Raw genomic sequence first — 22,321 nt, 5'->3', positions numbered from 1 at the left:
GCCTGTGGGCCACAGTCCATGGGGTCGCAAAAGAGTTGGACTCGACTGAAGCGACTGAGCAGGCTTATAAGGTCACACAGCTGGCATGCGGCAGGGCGGGAAACCAGGTCTCCAGGATTCCGAATACTGCTCCCTAGTAGAGCTGCTGTGGCTGCCATGCTCTGTATACTGCTTCCTGACGGGCCCGGAGGAGGCGCTTTGTGGGTGGGGCTGCGGGGTTTCCAGAGCCTGAGCTGGTTGTGGGGAGAGCAGGAAGCTGAGAGCTCTGAGCCTGGGCCTGGGGGCTCAGGTTCACCGTGTCTGCCGGGCCCCATCCCTCTCTCTCTTACTTTCAGAGCCTGTGCGTGTGAGGAACAGACCTGCTTCCTGACGCACAGCAGGCTTCATACCTAAGTTGGTTCTGCTTTCCCTGGTGGCTTTGAGAGTAGTTTGCAGAGTCCAGTTTGTGTAGGTGGCCCAGGTGGAGTATACTTCTGGGAGGCCCATCCCTGAGCACAAGGCTCCTTGGGGTTTTTCTGTGCACAGGGGTGCGGAGTCAAGCCACAGCTGTGTAGGTTTCCCTTAATAGGATGGTGCGTGTCACTTAACGCTCACTCACCGGTTCAGTCTGCCAGGCTGTCACCAGGCATTTACTGCGGGTCTACCCTGTGGCCATTGCTGGGTGGAGGACCCATGCATAGAAAACCATGGGTCCTGCCCTCAACAAAGTGGACTGTGTCCTTTTTTAAAAAAACTTTTAATTTTGTATTGGCATGTGCGCTCAGTTGTGTCTGGCTCTTTGCAACCGTGGGGACAGTAGCCCACTTGGCTTCTCTGTCCATGGAATTTTCCAGGCAAGACTACAGGAGTTGCCATTTCCTCCTCCAGGGGATCTTCCTGACCCAGGGATTGAACCCAAGTCTCCTGTGTCTCCTCCATTGCAAGCAGATTCTTTACTGCTGAGCCATCAGGGAAGCCCTATTTTATATTGGAGTATAGCCAGTTAACAATGTTGTGATAGCTTCAGGTGCACAGCAGAGCAACTGCGGATGTGCATGTATCCATTCCCCTCCTAACTTCCCTCCCATCCAGGCGGCTGCATAACAGTGAGCAGAGTTCCATGTGCTACGCAGTAGGTCCTTGTCGGTTATGCATTTTAAATCGAGCAGTGTGTACATGGCGGTCCCAAACTCTCTATCTCTTCCCCCATACTTCCCCTCTGGTAACCCTATGCCCAGTTCTTTAAGTCTGTGAGTCTGTTTCTGTTTTGTAATAAGTTCTTTTGTATCATTTCTTTTTAAGTTCCACATATAAGGGATATCATGCATATTTATCTCTCTAACTTGCTTCACTGTATGACAGTCTTTAAGTCCTTCCAGGTTACTCCAAATGCAAACTGTTCCCTGTCCTTTATATCATCATAATTACTCATGAGAGAGAGTGTGTGTGTGTGTGCCTGCGTACACGCACACGTGAGGGATCGTGGGCAAAATGAACTCTGATGTGACTCAGGTGTCCGCAAAATCTGCCTGTTTCTAGAAATGATCTCATTTTATGCTGGAAAACTGGTGGCTGGAGAAATGTATTTTTTAAAAATTTGCCTATTAGACAGGAATGATTCTCTCCAGATTTAAAACAGACTCTTCTGGATAAAATATTCAGTTAAAGTTCAAACTTTAGACAAATTTTGTGAGCGTTTCCAAAGGCACTCTTCCCGCATGCAGGTTCAGCTCCATACCAGGAGAGTGGAGGGTGGGCACAATTTCAACCCACACTTGCTCCCTGAGCCAGGCCTTGTTGGACCGTGAGCAACCTGCGTAGCTGTCCATGGCGAACTTGTCAAAATCCCCACTGAAACTCGTCTCCAGAGGCCTCCTTTCCCCCGCCTCCCTCTTCTTTCCAAGATGGCTTTTAAGGGGAGGGGGCTTATGTGTTTTGATGAGGTTGGGGGAAGGACATCTAGCTCTTATTTTGGATTTTGAATCCTCAGACCAAAAAGCATGAATATCTATCACTGACTCAATTCCATGTCTGGGACTAAGTGTGTCTGGGTGCCACTCCCTTGCCTGTGACTTCTGGCCTTAACTGTCCCCACCAGGACACAGCAGGTGAAATACTGAAGTTGTTACTGGTGCCTTGAGTCTCCATTTCCCTGTCACTCCACCCAGGCCCTGTGGGTTAGGGCTTCCCCTCCCGCCCTCAGCCACCTCCTCCTCCCCCACCAGCGTCCAGCCCCCATCACTCTTCCAGAAAGCTCTGGACATGCCACGACAGTAGAAAAAGGAGTTGGTGATAAGAAGTGACGCCAGAGGGGGACGGAGCCAGAGCTCAGGACAGACGGGCGTCAGTCCTGCTGGTCAGTCGGGCCTCACGCAGGCCGCTGCCCACACGAAGGCTCGACTCGTGTGGCTCCCGAGGGGTCTGCCGCTCACTGACTGGTCTTCAGTCCACAGTTTGGATGTGGTGACAGGTGGCGGTCCCCTTCCCCAGCTTCTTGCTCCACCTTTTCTCTTTCTGGCCCCTCCGGCCTCCAATCCAGCCTCCCGGGTACAGAGTTTGGGGTCAGCCATGGCCTCGCATCCTTGAGGGGGTCAGCAAGGAGAACTAAGAATATTTGATTTCCTAGGGAGGGAGTGCTTCATGACCACATCCAGACAGTCTCACCTGTCAGTGCTGAGCAGCAGGTGAGAACAGGAGGCTGCCCAGGGAACCCTAATCAGGCTTGGCTCTCCACCCCGGGGACCTAAGCCCCAACCACTGGTCAGTCCTATCCTCTGCAATCTTGGTGTCCCCCACCACGCTCTGCCTCCTACTCCAGGAAGTGACTGGACTCTCTCCTAAACTAGAATCCTAGGTGGGGGCAAATGATGGAGGCAGAGCCTGGGACAGGGAGGCTGGAATGCGAGTATTGCCTTCTATGCCAGGAGATGGACTCCCAATGCGAGAATGGCCCCCAGACACAAAGGCTGTTTAAAAGATGGTGGGCAGCTGCGTGTGTGACCTTTGGCCACTAGATGGCCACACAGGTATTTCTGGATCTCTCGGTCTCCTCCAGCTAGGGCTTACCTGGTGGCTCAGAGGTAAAAGAATCCACCTGCCAATGCGAGAGACGGGGGTTTTGATCCCTAGATTCAAAAGATCTTCCTTTTTGGAAGATCCCTTGGAGGAAGAAATGGCAACCCACTCCAGTATTCCTGCCTGAAGAATCCCATGGATAGAGGAGCCTGGCAGGCTACAGTCCACGGGGACGCAGAATCTGACATGACTTAGCAACTAACACAGAGAATCCCAGAGGACTCTTCCTGCTAGACGACCCCACAGGCCCTCCCTTCAGTTTGGGGAGGGCGCAACAGTGTGTTTGGGGAGCTGTGTCTGGGCCTTCCTGGGGATCCTGCCTTCTGTCTTCCCCTCCCAGTCCCAAGCCCCTCTCTGAAGGTGAGGACGCAGCCAGAGAGGTGGGTGTTTGGGAGCATGGTGGCGCTCAGAGTCCATCAGTTCTTGCCAAGATCATGAGAGTCAGATTCGGAAAAATCTGGGGTCAAGTTCACACATTACCACCTCCTAAATGCAAGGCTAGATCTTAAACACTGGAAACAGTGTAGGACCAACTCCCCTGTCCCCAACCCCAAAGTAATTAAAAATAAAAATGCTAAGTCAATTGTACCTCAGTAAAACTGGAGATAAGAAAAAAATCTAAGTCATAGAATTAGATTTAATATTGCAAAATGATGTTACACTTGTCTGTGGGCTGATTTCTCTCTTATGCTTCTAAGCACAAGTCAATCAGCCCAGCTGTGTGACCTCGGGCAAGTTGCTTAGGCTCTCTGGTCCTCAATCCTCAGCTGTAAAGGGGAATTAGCATGAGTTCTTCCCAGGGTTGTTGAAGGACCACATGAGGTGATGGATGTATTCAGCTTCAAGCCTGGGTTGCCATAGTTGCGATAGAACAGTGGTCCTTTGGATTGTTACTGATATAGACTCCTTTGGGCTGTTGGGGTGTGTAATCCACAGAGCATGAGGCCTGGCTTTGGCCAGTCAGGTTGGGGGATTGGGAGTTCAGTCGATCTGTTGTTGTTTAGTCACTTAAGTCATGTCTGACTCCTTGCAACCCCATGGACTGCAGCATGCCAGGCTCCTCTGTCCTCTCCTATCTCCTGGAGTTTGCTCAGGTTCGTGTCCATTGAGTTGGTGATGCTATCTAACTATCTCATCCTTTGCTGCCCTCTTCTCCTTTTGCCTTTAATCTTTCCCAGCATCAAGGTCTTTTCCAGTGAGTCGGCTCTTCACATCAGGTGCCCAAAGTAGTGGACCTTCAGCTTCAGCATCAGTCCTTTGAATGAGTATTCAGCGTTGATGTCCTTTACGATTGACTGGTTGGATCTCCTTGCTGTCCAAGGGACTGTCAAGAATCCTCTCCAACACCACAGTTTGAAAACATTAGTTCTTTGGAGCTCAGAGTTCTTTATAGTCCAATTCTCACATCCATTCATGACTACTGGAAAAACCATAGCTTTGACTCTATGAACCTTTGCCAGCAAAGTGATGTCTCTGCTTTTTAATATGCTGTCTAGGTTCAGCTGATACGTGATTGTAAAGGATAGAGTCAGCCTGAGAACACTGTCAGACACATGGGCCAGGTGTAGATGTGAGGCAGGTGTCAGGAGAGGAGATAGTCCTGGGCTGGGCATCCCCCCAGGTTCCTCATGCACTCCCCAAACACTGGCCCCTGGGAGAGGTTATTCTCACTTTTTTTGCCTTAAAATCTGTTATTTATTAATTTGGCTACACCAAGTCTTAGTTGCAGCATGCAGAATCTTTAGTTGCAGCATTCGAACTCTTAGTTGCAGCATGGGAGATCTAGTTCCCTGACCAGAGATTGAACTCGGGCCTCCTGAATTGGGAGCTTGTTCTGCAGATACTAAAACCCTCACCAGCTGTAAAAAGTTAACTGTACATGATCTATAAGCATGTGGACTCCAGACCACTTGGAACCAGGAGAGTGATGAAGCTGACTCCTGATGACCTCACCACCAACCAATCAGAAGAATGTCCACGAGCTGACCATGCCTTGCTCCTTGAACACTGTCAGACTCCCCACTGCCTCCTCCAGAGCAGGACACAGGATCACAGTTTTGAGGGCATTAGCCCACTGTGGCCCCCTTTGTCTGGCAAAGAAGTACAGCTATTCTTTTCTACTTCATCCCAAACTCGGTCTCTGTGCTTCTATTCAGCACCGGTGAGCAGAGGCCGAATTTGGTAACAAAAGTGACGGCATGTCAGTTTTGACCTAAGCCTTCAGAGGCCTCGTGCTCACTTCCTTGTACCCCTGCCATTGTCATGAAAAGAGAAGGCCTGGACCACCTTCCTGGGCCCAGGAGGAGGATGAAGAACACACAGAGAGGAGCTAAGACCAGCCCAGATCACCAACACAAGTCAGCTGCTGACACCTGAGTGAGCCCGCCAAGCTCAGCAGAGCCGCCCTGCAGAGCCCAGCCTAGGTTACCCCCAGGCAGGCGGGCAGGCCGGGCTGAGATCAGCAGACCTCTTGCAACTCTCTGACACTAGAGTGAGTTCGACTGGATCATGGAGCAGCCCAGATAACCTAGCTGAGACCAGCTGACCCCAGCCATCCCCTGGACATGTGAGCAGGCCCAGTGGAGATCAGCAGAGCTGTCTTGGCCAGTTCATTCTAGATCATCCAGCCGCAGATACCCCAGATGGCAACTGAGATTTTGTAGCTCCTTGTTACATGGTGTTATCTTGGCCCCTGGTTAACTGCTATACCATCCCCCCACATTTGACCCCACAACGGAGGAGAAGGGCTGAAGAGGAAGATGCATTATGCACCTCTGAAGGCCCCCAGGAAGCTCTCTGCCCACGCTTCTCTCCCGGAGGGATGCCTGTCAAGCCTCCAGCTCAGCCAACATCCAGCTGGCAAACAAGATGCCCTTCCTTGCAGGCACCCCCAGTCTGTCTACACAAGCCTCACGCAGCCTACGTCTATTTAGAATGTGGGATCCTTGACAGCTTTTGTCCTGGGCTTCAGATCTTAGCTGCTAAGCACATACAAAACAGGAAAAATAAATCCCATGAGGTGGCCTGTTACCAGCATATTATCTGAATGAATGTCTGCAGCATCAGAGAGACTGCCCCCACTTTACAGATGAGGAAGGGGAGAACAGTGATGGTCAGTGTCTGGCACAGGTTGTAAGTGATGGATCCCAGATCCAACTAGAGCCCTGCTCCTAGTCCTGCCACATCCCCAGGAAAAGAATCTCAGCCAGGTGGATGGAGCGAGCAGCCCTCTCTGGCCACATCATGGAGTCTGGGCTGAGATGGGCCTGGGGCTTCTGGAAGGAGTTCTTCAGGGTTCCTCTCTAACTTTCCACCACTGCTCGCCCAGAAGGGAAGCTGCTATACTTGGGTCAGGTTCAAGGGTGAGGGTTGGGTTCCGTTCGCCAGAGGCAGAGTAAGAAAGGACAGGGGTGGGTGCCTGTGGCTGTGTCTGCCTCTTCCCATCCTCCTGATTCCTCTTTATTTCTTTCTTTGACCAACATTCAGTGAGAATCTGCTACAGCCCAGGCTCTGTTTTAGGCCCACGGGACTCAGCAGTGAGCCACAGCCCTGGTCTTGCCCTCATGCAACTTGCATTCCAGTGGAGGAGACAGAACAGCTCATAAATGAACAACAGTTGTAAATGACTAAACGTGGCCATTTGGGATCATGCAGAGAAATGCAGATGGCGCTGGGGCAGGGATGCCTGTGCAGTCACAGGGTGAACGGTCGTGGGGTGACTCACGGAGGAGCTGACCTGGAGCTGAGACCCAGTGAGACACTGGAGGGGTCCTCAGACGGGAGAAGCAGCATTGCAAAGGCCCTGAGGTAGGAATCAGCCGGATGAGCTAGAAAACAGAAGGAAGGCCAATGTGGATGGAGTTTAGAGGGTGAGGGGCTGGAGTATTATGAGATGTTATTTGATTATTTAAATCTGTACATCTACTACTCTGATATGAATTTTAAATAGTAATTGAAAATCAACAACAGGACAAACCAGGGTCTTCCTTGGTGGTTAGGAGTCTGCCTGCCAATGCAGGGGACATGGATTCAATCCCTGGTCTGGGAAGATCCCACATGCCGAGGAACAGCTAAGCCCGTGCACCCGACTACTGAGCCCCCGCGCCTAGCACCTGTGCTCTGCAACAAGAGAAGGCCCCACGGTGAGAAGCCGGCACACCGCACCTAGAGAGTGTCCCCTGCTCCCTGCAACCAGAGAACAACGAAGCAGCAGCCAAGACCCAGCAGAGCTAAAAATAAAGTAAAAAAGAAAAGAAACAAGCAAAAACCTCACAATAGTACAAACCATTATGCCCCAAGCCCCAGCACAGCCCAGGTCAGGTCAGAGCTGCTGTCCTGCCCCAGCTGCCTCGTATGGTGGGGATGGGGGTCTCAGTCCATCGTTTTAGCAGCCCTTGCTGAGGCTTGTTTTCCCCCCAACCCCAAATTTGGGGTCCTGTAAACTCTCGGGCCCCGTGAACCAACCCCACATGTACAATAGCAGACAGTGTGCATCCTCTGGTGCTGGCCAGCCTGGCAATGCTGCACAGGAGACACACATGTGCGCGCACACATCCGCACTTGCCCCCTGGGGCTCTGCTTGGGAAGCCTGTGATTCTGTGATAATTGACCTCCTTGAAAGTCAAAGCAGGACACCCGCTGCCCGCTCCTGAGCACCTCTGGAGCCTCCTGCCGTTGGAGAAAACACGTCTGCTCTGGGCGAGGCTGAACTCTGTGAAACCCAGCGTCCTCCCTTTGGCTCCTTCTGTTTAGAGAAAGGCCCTGCAGATGGGCTGTGAGAGAACCATCACCCTGGATCTCAGCTCTGCTGCCACCGGTCTAAGAGACTTCGCACGGGTCCCCTGCCTTGGTTTACTCGTGCACATGATCAGGGAGGGATGTCGATCATCAGAGCTCCCAGTTAGGGCTGTGGGGGAATTGACTGCAAGTGTGCATGTTAAGTGCAGGAACATAGGATGACGTGTGGGAGAGCTGAGTCCTTCTTATAGGTGGTGAGGGACCTGGAACTCAAAAGGGATCTCTGCTCAAGCGTATATAAACAGCCTCTTTGTCTGCCTCACCTCCTTTACTCAAAGCTGCTCTTCACAGCTCTCATCAACATCTGATCTGTTACTTTTTTTGGGGGGGGGTGGGGGCTGCTTATTATCAGTTTCTCTTCAAAAGAATGGAAGATTCTAGAAGGCAAAAAACCCCCACTTGTAGTGGTTCAATGATGATACCTTCTGTGTCTCAGAACTGGTAAATGTAACCTTATTTTATTGTACTTATTTTTTAAGTATTTATTTGTTTGGCTGCGCCAGGTCTTAGTTGCAGCACTTGGGATATTATAGTTGCGGCCTTGAGGGATCTTCCATCTTCACTGGGGTGTGTGGGCTCTTTAGCTGCGCCATGCAAACTGAACTCTTAGTTGCAACATGTGGGATCTAGTTCCCTGATCAGGCATCCAACCTGGGGCCCTGGCCTTGGGAGCTCGGAATCTTTGCCACTGGCCCACCAGGGAAGTCCCAAGGCCAGAGACTTTTCAAAAAGGGGTCTTGGTAGATATAATTGAGCATCTTGAGATGAGACTACCCTGGACTATCCAATGGGCCCTAAACCTAATGATGAGTGTCTTTACAAGAGAGGAAGGCAGGAGGCAGGCAGAGACCAGAGGGAGGCAACAGAGGGGAGGACGGGAGGCAGAAGTCACAGGGAGGCAACCAGGGCTTCCTGGGTGGCTCAGTGGTAAAGAACCTGCCTGTCAATGCAGGAGACGAAGGAAAGCCTGGTTGTGATCCCTGGCTCAGGGAGATCCCTGGAGGAGGAAACGGCAGCCCACTCCAGTATTCTTGCCCGGAAAATCCCATGGACAGGGGAGCCTAGTGGGCTACGGTCTGTAGGGTCGCAAAGACTCAAACATGACTGAACAAGCACACACAGATTGCCACAAGGAGTGTCTGGAGCCTCCAGAAGCTGGGACAGGCAAGGAAGGACACTCCCCTGGAGCCCCCAGAGGGAGCACGGCCCCACCGACACCTTGACTTCAGAGGGAATCCATTTCCGTGGTTTTAAGCACCCCCAGCTTGTGGTTTTTGTTACACAGACCAATGGAAAGAGCCCTGTAGCGCCAACCCCCAGAGCAGGGCTAGAACAGAGCAGAGCAGGGGCTGCAGGCTTTCCCTGGAAAGGGCTGGAGAGCAAACATCTGAGGCTCCGTGGGTTACAACAACCCAGCTCCGCCCTGGAGCCTGAAGGCAGTCACAGATAATATGGAAATGAATGGCTATGTTCCAATACAACATTATTTGAGGACACTGAAATTTGCATTTCATGAGTTCCATGTGTCACAAAATAGGATTCTTATTTTGATTTTGTTTTGACCATTGAAAAATGTAAAAACCCTTCTTTGCTCATGGGCAGAAGGCAGCAGGTGGAGGGCCGCGTTTGGCCTGTGGGCCACGGGTCTCTGCTCCCTGTGGCAGATGATCGATGGGGATGTGTTGAAGGATTCAGGGAACAGCAGACGTGGCAGCTGGTGCTCCAGTCAAAGAGCCCAGAGACAGAGATGAAACCGTTTGCAGACTGAGTGCCCGGAGGATGAAAATGGACTTGGGTTCTGGGGCCCTGTGAACTGCCTAAAGCAGAGGCCTCACCCCAGTATCTTCAGCCACAGGGAAGAGTCAGAACATCTGAGGGCTCATCAGGGCACTCAGATGCCTGGCTAGGGAGGTGGTTCTCAGGTCCTCAGTGCTGGTCAGTGCCCTGGTGGCTGGAGCAATGGAGGATGCAGAGGGAGGCCATGACTGCCCCCTGCAAAGATCAGACGTTGAGCCATGTACTCAGTGACAGTGCATCCTGGGATAAAGACCTACTGGAGCTCTGAGGACGTGCTTGCATTCTAAGTCACTTCAGTCGTGTCTGACTCTTTGCAACCCCATGGACTGTAGCCTGCCAGGCTCCTCTGTCCATGGGATTCTCCAGGCAAGAATACTGAAGTGGGTTGCCTCCAGGGAATCTTCCTGACCCAGGGATCAAACCCACATCTCTTATGTGTCCTGAATTGGCAGGTGGGTTCTTTACCACTAGCGCCACCTGGGAAGCCCAGCTCTGGGGACAGTGGAATTAAAACTCTAATCCAGTGGTAGCAAACTCTAGCGCCTGCTGGGTCTAGGCCAGGGATAAAAATGAGCAAAGTAGAGCTGATGTGAGCCAACAAGGAGTGGTGGGGACTGTGGCAAAGTGGGACACTCTCCAGTCTAAAGCAGTTACTTACCTTCCAGCCAGTCCTGTCGCCTGGAATACAGGCCCAGTGCTGCCGAGTGGTTTAGCCTGTTTTTAAGAAGCTGGAGAATACAACTGTTTGTATGCAATCTCCTGATTTAAAACCTTGGCTCACATGAAAAAAAAAAAAAAAGTCAGGGGCTCCCCTGGTGGCTCAGTGGTAAAGAATCCGGCTGCCAATGCAGGAATGCAGGAGGCACAGGTTCAGTCCCTGGTCTGAGAGGATCCCACGTGCCTCGGGCAGCCTAGTCTGTGTGCCACAACTACTGAGCCTGTGCTCTCGAGCCCCGGAGCTGCAACTCCTGAAGGCCGTGTGCCCTGGGGCCTGTGCTCTGCCGTAAGAGAGGCCACGTCAATGAGAGGCCTGCATAGCACAGCTGGAGGGTAGGCCCCTTCCCACTCCCTGCAACTAGAGAAAGGCCCATGAAGTACTGAACACCCAGCACAGCCAAAATAATAAATGCATATTAAAAAAGAAGTCATGCCAGGAGTTTCCCACAGGCTAAGGGATCTTGTTGCACCCATCTTCAGGTTCAGAGGGGCTAAGTTGCTTGGGCAGCAACACAGAGCTATGGGATGACCAGTCTGGGTGCTCCTGCTGCTCAGGCGCTTCAGTCGTGTCCGACTCCATGTGACTCCATGGACTGCAGCCTGCTGGGCTCCTCTGTCCATGGGATTCTCTAGGCGAGAGTACGAGAGTGGGTTGCCATGCCCTTCTCCAGCGGATCTTTCCAACCCAGGGATCAAACCCGGGTCTCTGGCATTGCAGACAGATTTTTTTTTTTTTTTAAACTGCTGAGCCATCAGGGAAGCCCGAATCTGGGTATGGGTGACCTCATAGTCTTCCACGTGGGGGCCCTGCGTGGCCCCATTCCCTGGGTGGACTGGGGAGGGGCCCAGAGGATCTCTCTGGCTGGGAGGGCTGGGGCCCTGATGCCTTCAGTCAGAGGGGTCAGGAGGGCGTGTTCAGGTTCCTAGATGGACAAGGCCACACGTGACCCTCCTTCTTGGCTGACAGAGAAGTGGCTGGGCACACACTCCCATGTCAAATGGAAGGAGCTGTCACTTGTGTCTGTGAAAGAGGCAGCCCTTCTGGGAAGGAAACTTGGAAAACTGGATGTGGCTGTTCTGCCCGCATTCTCAAGGGCCCGGGAAAGCACTTTGCATGCAATTAGCAGACTCACAGCCCCTGCTGCAAGGAACGCCCCCCCTGTCATCACCCTGTCACTTCATAATTCCATCTGGACCAGCGATGGTGAAACTGAAGAAGGATTTGCTCTTAATGGGTCTGCCCAGAATTGCCTTGTTTTCTTGACATTGACAGACTATATCCCTTAATAAAAGTTTCATGACTCAATTTAGTGAGGGAGACATGTAATCCCAGCCCCTTCTGTCCTGATCTCAAAGATTATCCCTGGGTGTAGGTCCCAGGGACATGCCTGTGACGACACAAACGCTGTCTCCGGGGGCGTCGCCTGCTGTGATCGCCAGGGCACGCCTGGGCAGAAGCAGCCCTCTACTCCCTGCCCTCTCGTGGTGGTCCTTGGCCATTTTGATGCCCAGAATCCATTCTCTTGTATCTGCCCTAATCAACTGTGGGGATTGTTTGCAGACCTACCAGCTCTTTGCAATTCACCCCTCCCATTAAGAGGAGGGGTGCCCTCCCTTTAGATCTGGGCAGAGATTCTGAGACCAACAGAATGCCTGGAAGTGACTCCATGTGAGTGCACAGGGCAGAGCTTGGGAGGCCTTGCAGCTTCCACCTGTGCCTTCTAAGACCCCAAGATGCCATGGAAACCAGGGGCCCTGTCCAGCTGACTGGAGGGAAGGGCTCATGAGGAGAACGGGGCACCCTGAGCAGCACAGTACAGATTTCCAGGTGTGCACATGAGCTCACCAATGATTTTACAGCCCCGGTCGAGCCATCAGAATGGTGTAGCCCATGAACGGTGCCAGGAGAGAGAAATGTAGCTGTCTAGATTCCAACCCATAAAATCATGAAAAACAGTAATTACTGCCGAGTGTTGCTAGTTTTTTATGCAGCAGTAGATAACTGTTCTGGCCACCTCTCTCTCTGTCTCCGTCGTGATGTTTGGGCAGGGACTGACCCCAGACACAGCTCCAGGGGTGGGTCCTGTCTTAAGTCACTTGGAGCCTCCCATTTTCCTTGTCTACAGTGAGACATTAGGAACCATTTGCTGGGGCTTCTGAGAAAGAGAGACTCCCTCACCATCTAAGGAAGAGCTGGTGAGGTGTGAGAATGTGAGATCAAGAATCAAGAAAGCAATTTTGCTGGCCTGGAGCTTCTGGGAGACTTCCAGGTGGAGCCGTAGATTGGAGAGATGAAGCTAACACTGGAAGGTAAACCAAAAGGCTGGAGACGACCCAAGTTCTTGACATCTTTCAGCTGCTAGATCAAGCCACACCTGAAGCCAGACTTTCCCTTGGTTTTTCAGTGAGTGCCTTTTGAATGGCTTAAGCCAGCCCTAAATGACGTACTTCCGTCCAATGTGTGGCACAAGTACACCCAGGGGATGAGTTTATAAATTAAAAGTTGGGGCCTGTGTTGCTCAGAACTACGTTAGCAAATGTGCATTAGAGCATTGCTTCAGCATTGCCAAATGATTTGTGGCTGCTGAGTCGCTAAGTTGTGTCCGAATCTTTATGGCCCCGTGGACTGTAGCCCGCCAGGCTCCTCTGTCCATGGGATTCCCCAGACAAGAATACTGGAGTGGGTTGCCATTTCCTCCTCCAGGGGATCTTCCCAACCCAGGGATCAAACTTGCCTCTCCTGCATTGGCCGGTGGATTCTTTCCCACTGAACCACCAGGGAAGCTCCTGAGCCTGCTTACATACTGCCTGACACAGGGTTGGTGTTCTCTATATAGTGTTTATGATTTATGTTATTACTGCTAAGAACAAGACCTTTGCATAGAAGACTTCAGTGATACTCGGTTAGGAGATAAGGAGGGATCCTGACTGTGACTTCAAGCAGCTGCTAGGCCTGGAAATGAGGCTCACGTGTTTCTTTTGTGAAAAAAACAAGCGCCCACATTAGCTGACCTCTTCTGGGGTGACACGTGACTGTTGACTATTTGTTTCACCCCGGAAACAAAGCACCTCATCTGCTCCTCCAAGAGGAAGGTAATTTTTAAACAATGTGAGAGAATGTAACTGATTTTTTTACATCTTTGGAAAGAGCATTTTGAAAGCAGATGTTCAGAAATGTTTCCATTGTTATGAGCTTTTATTGCCCCAAAGCAAAGTATGTTTCCCTTAGAAACTCTCCAAGTCTGCATACTTTAAGAACTTGCAAACAGAAGATTCCAATCAATTTCAAAAAAAGCTTCCCAAAAGAAAACTTTCAGGGAGTTTTGAATCCCATTTGTTAAAAATACATGAATACTAATCTTCCGATTTGTTTGCAGGACTTAGCGCTGGTTATCTAGGAAGATGGAAGTAGATTATCCAGATTTCACCAAAAATGGCTCCCTATTTTGAGAATGCGACTAAATATGAATGTTGATATTTAGAAAGCACAGCCCATAAAGTGCTTCTTTCATTTAGATTTAGAAATCTTTGTATAAATCCAAATTAAAGTCCTGTTTTCAGCTCCAACAGCCAATCAAATCAAGTATGGAAATAACCACATAGAACCAGACCTCTGAATCATGACAGCACAGTGTTAACCCATGCTTTTCAAAAAATTTTAAAAAGCATATGCTATTGCATTGCTCGCTGTAAAAGTATATTATTAAGAATGTTTAATGAAGGCCAAAAGGTCTGCTATACTATTAGTAAATAAAAATATTTCAATGCAGTGGCTATTTACTCTTTACATTCCTCCTTTAAAACTTTTTAGTTTTTAAAATATTTATTTTAATTTCATTTATTTGACTGGTCTTAGTGGTAGCCTGCAGGATCTTCAAACTTCATTGAGGCATGCGAAAACGTTAGTTGCAGCATGTAAACTCTTAGTTGCAACATGTGGGATCTAGTTCCTTGACCAGGAATTGAACCCAGGCTCCCTGCATTGGGAGCGTGGAGACTTAGCCACTGGGCCATCAGGGAAGTCCCCTCTAGTTTTTATGTATGCTTTAATATGTTTGTAATCTATAATGTACTGCTTGTAATATATTTGTGCATCCTTATGTGACTTATAAATATTTACACCCAGTTGGAGACCTTCGCTCTTAGTCACTAAATCGATTTCCAGGGTGTCGGTCAGGTGTCTCGGCAATTTTAGCTTCTTGGTGGGTGGATGGGGGGAAAGGGGGCTTTCTTCCTGGTTAGGGGAAGCAAAACTGGCATTCCCACTTTTATCCTCTAGGGGGCAGAAGAGGGAAGCAAAAAACAACTTGGATTTAAAAAACAAATGGTCGCACAAACTACCCAAGTAGGGCTGGTTCCAGGAGACACTTCAAAACGTGTTTTCTCCCCAACCTTCCTTGTTGTCCCTCCTCAATATAGGGGTGAGACAAACCAGCTACAGCTCTTGAAGTCTTGGAAAAATCCCACTGAGTGCTAAGCACAAGGAGGGGAGTCAGTGGGCTGTGGGGCTTTTACCAGGACCCCTGATTTCACCTGAAGACAACAGTGTCAGGCCTCTGTCCTGCTACTTCTTGAGCCTCAGTTTCTCTAGCTGAGATCAAGAATCCCATAAGAGTTCAGGACTTCCTTGGCGGTCCTCTGGTTAAGACTGCACTTTCATGATCCCTGCTTGGGAAACTAAGATCCCACATGCCATGTCGGCAGGGCAAAAAAAAAAAAAAAAAAAAAGTAAGAATTCCAAAAGGGTTCAGTGATATCCCTTTGATCAAAGTGCCTGACATGCCCTTGGTCCTAAATAAATGTCCCCAGACTCCCTCTCCTGCTCATTCACGCTCTGTCCCCTGAGATCCTCCCTGGCTGGTCATCCAGAGGAGGCCACAGCTGATGGCTGGGACCAGTGTGAGATCCTCCTGCCCTCCTCCCTGTTCTCTCCAGGCCTGACTCACTTCCCTCCTGCCCCCGATGCCAGAGCCGTGGCTGACTTGCTGGTCACCCTACGGCTGGGTTTCTGAGCACGCTTTTGAACAGATACTCCTACAGTGCTTATGTGTCCTGGCCTTGTTCTCCGTGAACTTGGCCGGGTAACCAGTCTGGTCTCCCATCTCATCGCCAGAGCAGGCGTGGAGCATAGTATGAGCCTCTGACACATCTGCAGGACTCCTCACCTCCCAGCCACTCACCCTGCCAGTCCCCTGGACGACCTTCTAGAAACACAGCCCTGAGTGTGTCATGCTCCTGGCTCCACGGTCATCAGTGAGCCCTCATCGCTGCTGGGGTAGGATCCACGGTCATCAGTGAGTCTTCATCGCTGCTGGAGTAGGATCTAAGCTCCTGGTTGATGTTCCAGGTTGTGGCATGGGAGCTCTCTCCCACCCTCTGCAGTCCAAGCTTCTTCTCTCTCCTCTGCTTCCTCAGTTTCCCCACCTGTCAAGTGGAGGTGACTAGCCCCTTGAAGGCTGAGAGTGCCCGGAGGTGGTAGCCTCCTCCTATGGTGAGGACGCTCAGCACCTGTGGTCCTCTGCCCCACCCTATCTACAAATCAGAAAGCTGAGGCTCTGAGAGGCAGGGGCGGCCCAGATGTGGCAGAGTGGGGATTAAAATTTATACCTTCCACCCTCAATCGGGGACATGTTCTCAACCGTCCCTCCTCAGCGAGGCCCCTGGTTGCTTCCTCTTGCGTCCTGATTCCCCATCTGCAATTATTCAACTGATGAGTGGTTTCCTTGTTCATGATTACCTTCTTTTCTGGACCATAAGCCCCATGAAGGCACAGAGCTGGTTGGTCCAGTTTGCCAAAAGCCTGACACAGAGCCAGGGCCTGACAAACTCCTCTTGAATAGTTGTTGGAAGAGCTAAGACAATTTCAAAGAAACTCCAGTTCGTCACTGGCTAATGAAGTGGGTTCCTTTCTCCACCAGATAACCCACCCCCTGGGACTTCTTGGATTGTCCTGAGCACCAGGGTCCCTCCTGCCCCTGGGAACACCGGCCCTGAGCAGTAGGCAGCCTCGTGAACACACTAGCAACGCCAGGCCAGCTTTCACAGAAGCCCTGGAGAAGCATCTTAAGCAGGGAGTAAAGCGTGTATTAGGCTTAGATACCTTGGGAGTCAATGTTTAAAAAAACCTCACCGGTAATTGGAAATTGGCTAATCCCTTGCTATCATGAGGAGGTCCTGGAGGCCGGGGATGCGCTGGTTCCTCAAGCTTTATTTTGAAGGCTTAGAAAACAGGAAGTGACTGAGGAGGTCCAGAAGCTGCTGAGAATCCCTGCAGCAGCTGACTCCAAGTGGAAAGTGAGATGCATTTGGGTCATGTCCCTTCAAAGCATATTCACGTTTCCTGAAAAGTATGAATTTCATTATTAATAGCAACGATTTTTCTGGTAAATTTTGTTGAATATAAAAAAAGGCACAATTCTCAACTGTAGGGCTTTGATGAGTTTGCATAAACTAATCCCCAGCCTCCCTCCCTACCTCCTGCTCCCCCAACCCTCCCCCACACCTCCCCCACCCCCTTCCCCCCACCCCAGGGCCTCTCCTAGGCACTATGCCTCCTCCTGACAGTAACCATCACCTAACTTTTAGCACCATAGATGGGTGTTATCCAAAATGTCTGGAGCCTTGATTCCAGGTTCTCAAATTTGAATGCCCCCCACATGTATCCCTAAGATGGAAGCGCCTAGTGGGACTGTGGCCCCTGGAGACTTCCTCTTTGGGGACATTTGCCAATAGTTTCCAGGCAAAAATGCAGGCCCGGTGTCAGCAGGTAATTTGATCTTGCAAAAGAAGCTGGAAGTCTAGATTTTTTATGTGAAATCATGATTACTGAATGTTGGCCACTCATGAAAATTTAACACCCTGTGGAGGCCAATTTCATCCAGGCCAAACAAAAGAAGCTCATGGGCCAAACCTGGCCTGCAGGCTGCTGGTGGGGGTGACCTTGAGGGACACCGCCTCCACACAGGGCCTGCTGGGGAGAGGAGTGTGAACACAGATATCACACCTCGGAGGAGCGGTGACAAGGGCCGGATGGTGGGATGCGGGGCCAGGGAAGGCTCTGCCGTGTGTGGAGCGATGTGTGACCACACTTGGAGGAACACACAGGATAAGCACAGCAAGGCCATCCAGGTGGAGGGAGGGAGGTGGTGGGGGCCCTGGGGGCCTGTCTGAGCCCAGGGGGGTCAGAGTGACGTGGGCCGGGCAGGCCCAGCCTCCTAGGACCTGCAAAGGCAAACTTGGGCATGTAGACTATGTCCTAGGGCTGGCAGAGGCACTGGGGAATTGCCTGGCTGTCCAGTGGCAACCCACTCCAGAGTGCTTGCCTGGGAAATCCCATTGACAGAGGGGCCTGGTGGGCTGTAGTCCGTGGGGTCACAGAGAGTCGTACACAATTGAACAACAACAACCAGTGCTTAGGACTCGGTGCTTTCACTGCCGTGGGCTGGGTCCAATTCCTGGTTGGTGGTCCTGGGAGACAGCGTCCTTGACTCTGTCTAAAGAGGAGAGAACAGGGGACTTCCCTGGTGGTCCAGGGGCTAAGACTCCATGCTCCCAATGCAGGGGGCCTGGGTTCCATCCCTGATCAGGGAACTAGATGACACAACTAAGAGTTCTCATGCCGCAACCAAGAATAATCCTGTATGCCACAACGAAGATGGAAGAGGCCATGTGCAGCCAAATAAAAAAATAAAGAAGAGGGGACAGGGGTATGGGCCCACATTTCTGGCCTCGTAAACAAGCTCCACCCCCACCACACCCAGACAAAGCCTCTCCTCCACCAAACCTGAACCAGGCTCCTCTGAGCTCTCTTCTCAGCTATAGGCCCTGACCTTGGGTCCTGTCCTTGGCTTGCCTACATCAGTTTTAGCGAGAATCCTACTGGCTTAGTTTAGCAAGAATCCCTCATCCTCGAAACCTGATCAAGTCCCTCATTCCCCACTCTGGAGCTCTTACTCTTCTTTAGCAGGAATCTTGTTGAATCACTTTAGCCAGAATCCCTCCAGCCTTCAGGTTACCTCCATCTGCTGACCCCCACCCTCCTTGGCTCTAAATCCTCTATTGTTCTTGTATTCAGAGTTGAGCTTCATTTCTCTCCTGGGGCAGAACTCCTTTTGCAGCGGTCCCTGAATAAAGGCTGCTTTTACTGCCTTATCAAGTGTCATGAATAATTTTTCTTTAACACCTGTCCATTCCCAGGGTAATTCCAACTGCACCCCTATTTGAGGATAAATCCTATCCAAGGTGCTTGCTCTTGAGTTTGGTTTTATTTAAGGAAGGGTGTGTAGACCCAAGCAGCGGCTCCCTCCAGTGGCACAGACTCTATCCCCTTGTTCCATCTTCATTTTGAGTGCAAGCGTGTGTGTGTGTGTGTGTGTGTGTGTGTGTATGTGTGCGTGTGCGTGTGTGTGTGCGTGTGCGCGCATGCGCATTGCTCAGTCATGTCTGACTCTTTGTGACCCTATGGACTATAGCCTGCCAGGGTCCTCTGTCCATGGAATTTTTCAAGCAAGAATACTGGAATGGGTTGCCATTTCCTACTCTAGGAGATTTTCCTGATGCAGGGATCTAACCTGTGCCTCTTGCATCTCCGGCGTTGGCAGGCAGATTCTTTACCACCGTGCCACCCAGGAAGCCCCCAGACTACTTTGAGTGCAAGGCCTGGGACAAAATCAGTGAGAACTGTGCAGCTACTCCTGCCCCCAACGTTTCCAACTCAGCTGCCCCACCTACGAAGTGCTGTTCTCCCAGGACCTCCCGCCAAACACCTCGAAGGCGTCTTACACATCCCATCTCAGATCCTAGTGAAACTGCTTTTTTTTGGATGTGGACCATTTAAAAAGTCTTTATTAAATTTGTTACAATATTGTTTCTGTTTTATAGCGTTTTTTATTTTGGCTACAAGGCATGTGGGATTTGGCTACAAGGACTGAACCCGCACCCCCTGCCCTGGAAAGTGAAGTCTTAACCACTGGACCACCATCCCAGGATCTGCTTCTAAAACTGAAATAGATGCAGAGCCCTATCGTCACTGCATGGTCTGGACCACTGGCATTACTTGCCCGTTTTCACTCACTAGCCCCCAGCTGCTCCTTTCTTGACCTCTTTTTTTCCCGTAATTTATTTATTTTTTTGGGTCACGTGGCAGGGCATTTCAGGATCTTAGTTCCTCAACCAAGGATCGAACCCTTGCTCCACTCTGTGTTGGGTGCACAGAGTTGTAACCACTAGGGCACCAGGGAATTCTTCCTTCTTAATCCAGCATCCTGAGTGGTCCTGTTATACTCTGGGCAGACATCTCTCCTCTGCTCAGAACCTCCCCAGGCTCCCTCCCAACTCAGGGTAAGTGCTGGAGTCCTTGTAACAGACTCCACGTACCATGACCTGTCCACCCCCCGCTGTTTCCTCTCTAATCTTCCCCTGCCCCCTCAGCTCTGACCATACTGCTCTCTCGGTTATCCCCTACCCCAGGGCCTTTGCACTGGCTGCTCCTTCTTCCTGGAACCTCTTTTCCTGGGATGTCTCCACAGCCAGCTCCCACCTTCCTTCAAACTTTTGCTACCATGTCACCTTCCCTTGAGATCTCCTTGCAGCCCTGATTTAAAGCCACAACCTGCTACCCTCACCTCTGCACCTCCCTGCCTTGTTGTTCTCCCAAGCTCATAACACCTGCTGACTCTCCAACGTACTCATTAATGCTATCATGCTCTTTTCTCCTTGGTGCTGTATCCAAGGATAACGGAAGAATAACTTAGATGGAAATATCAGACCCCTCTGTGCTTTCTCTAGGTGTATCTTAAGAAAGTGTGGTCTCGGAGACACATGTCACCTGGGCTCTCCTCGCTTTGGACAACCACGACAGAGTTCCCAGCCTCTAGGTCCCTGAGTCCTGCACATATGCACGTGCCACCGTCTCAAGCCAACATCCAAGGAATTGATTTTCAAATGTGTACAGGTGCTCCTCTGATGAATATTGTACAGCCATTTAAAAGTGCTACTGAATTCCTTTTAGCTGCTTGGCCATGATTTATTTTCTCTGTCGACCAATATTCTCAATGCCACCATTATTGAATGGAAGTCCTCCTTCTCAAAATAGTTGGGAACGCCTTGCCTACGGCCAGAAAAGGGATCTAATAAACAAGTCTGGGGACCCTTGGCCATCCTTCATATGGGGTTCCTGCCAGGAACGTTGCCCACAATTACTCTCACCTACCCCCGGGCAGAGTAGCAGCAGCTTCCAGGGAGCCGGGGCTCACTCACTAGAGTGAGGCAATTCATAATCCGTTAACCTTGAATTCTGCAAGTCCTGCCACTCCACGAGCTGGGGCTTGTGAGAGCCGTTCTCAGCTTGGGATGAATTCAAATGAGCTCTTGCAAGCAGCATGCACCTCATTGTTGCACATCCCAGGCGTCTGGGCACCGTGTGCTGTACAGCGTGCCTGGGGTTCAGGGAACGTGGTTATCTTAGAGCAGAGTGAGTGCAGAAGGAATGCTCACAGTCAGCCATCCCACCTTGCACAAGAGATCCTGAGAAGGTCTGTGCAAATTTGACCTGATGATCTTGGTTCAGATGTTAATAATAATGTGTGGTAAGTTGCCTCAGTCATGTCCAACTCTTTGCGACCCCAAGGACTGTAGCTCACCACGTTTCTCTGTCTACAGGGATTCTCCAGGCAAGAATACTGGAGTGGGTTGCCATGCCCTCCTCCAGGGGATCTTCCCCACCTAGGGACTGAACCCGTGTCTTCATTGGCAGGCGAGTTCTTTACCACTAGCGCCACCTGGGAAGTGCGTTAATAATACTGGGCAGCATTTACTGAGCACCTACTATATGCCAAGTGCTTTCTGCAGGCACAATCTCATCGCAACAGCCCAGTATTCCTCTCTGTTCCTCCCCCCACCCCCCGCTTTTTAAAATAGATAGGGAAATAGAGAGGTTTGGTAACTGGTTCAGAGCCCACAGGTGGTCAAGCCCCGGGTTGCCTGACCTCCAAAGTCAGTATTCTTGACCTTTCTGTCCATCCCCAAACTTGAAGATTCTGGGTTGGCAGCCTCTGTGGGGGCACCCCTGTCTGATAACTGCAACAGGTTCCTGTCTGGCATGGTATCTCCTTGGGTCATACTGCTAAGGATCTGGGCTGGGTGGGAATGGCCTGCGAGGGGAAGCTCCATTTCTGTATCTAACACCTGGGCACCTTGTGTGGCTCGTTCCTGGCCGTTCCATGCCTTGATAGGGAGGCTTCATTCTGCCGGGCGAGCCTGTCCTGTTGGTTCATACAACCCAAATCTGCGTAGGAGAGAGACCCCCAGGGGAAGCACAAGCCCTTCAGACTATTGCCTGGTGAGGTACCCCTCCTGATAGGTCCTGTAACTCCAGAATCAGTAATGAAGCATCCTTCCCAGTGGGTCCAGCAGCTTCCTTGGTGTGTGAAACCCAAAACTCTGCAGCTCAAACTCTTTGGGGATCCTTCTTGGGGTTCCCTCTTGGGGCGAGGGTGCTGCGGGCCCCTGTTCTTCGTGGGGACCCCAGCAGGCTTGCTCTTCTCTCTAGAGGGCGGGACTTCGGTTCCTGCGCGAGATGACCCCTCCCGGCTGGTTTTGTGCTTCACCTCCCTCTTTCTCCGAGAGCGCCTCTCTGGCACTCTTGCTTTTCAGACCCTGCACTCGGGTGCGGGTGTCTCCCCGGCGCCCCTTCTCTGCCGGGCCCCTCTACGCCCGCGCCCGGCGAGGGGCGCCCCCTCTCCCCGTGAGGGCGGGAGCCAGAACAGCGTCTCCGGCCGCCTGCAGGTGTCTCCCCACGGAGGGGCGCGCGTCCCTGCGCCGTGGCCGCTGCCAGGCGCCAGCGGCTCCTCGCCGAGGTGCACTCGCGCTCCGGGCTCCGGGCGCGCCGGAGCCGCTCCGCCGCCCGCCCCGCGCGTTTCCCCGCGCGCCCCCCGCGCGCCGCGCCCCCACCCCCGGG

This window comes from Oryx dammah, unplaced genomic scaffold, assembly GCF_014754425.2.
Source record: "Oryx dammah isolate SB20612 unplaced genomic scaffold, SCBI_Odam_1.1 HiC_scaffold_2, whole genome shotgun sequence".
Lineage (NCBI taxonomy): Eukaryota > Metazoa > Chordata > Mammalia > Artiodactyla > Bovidae > Oryx > Oryx dammah.
Note: the sequence above shows the minus strand (reverse complement) of the source record.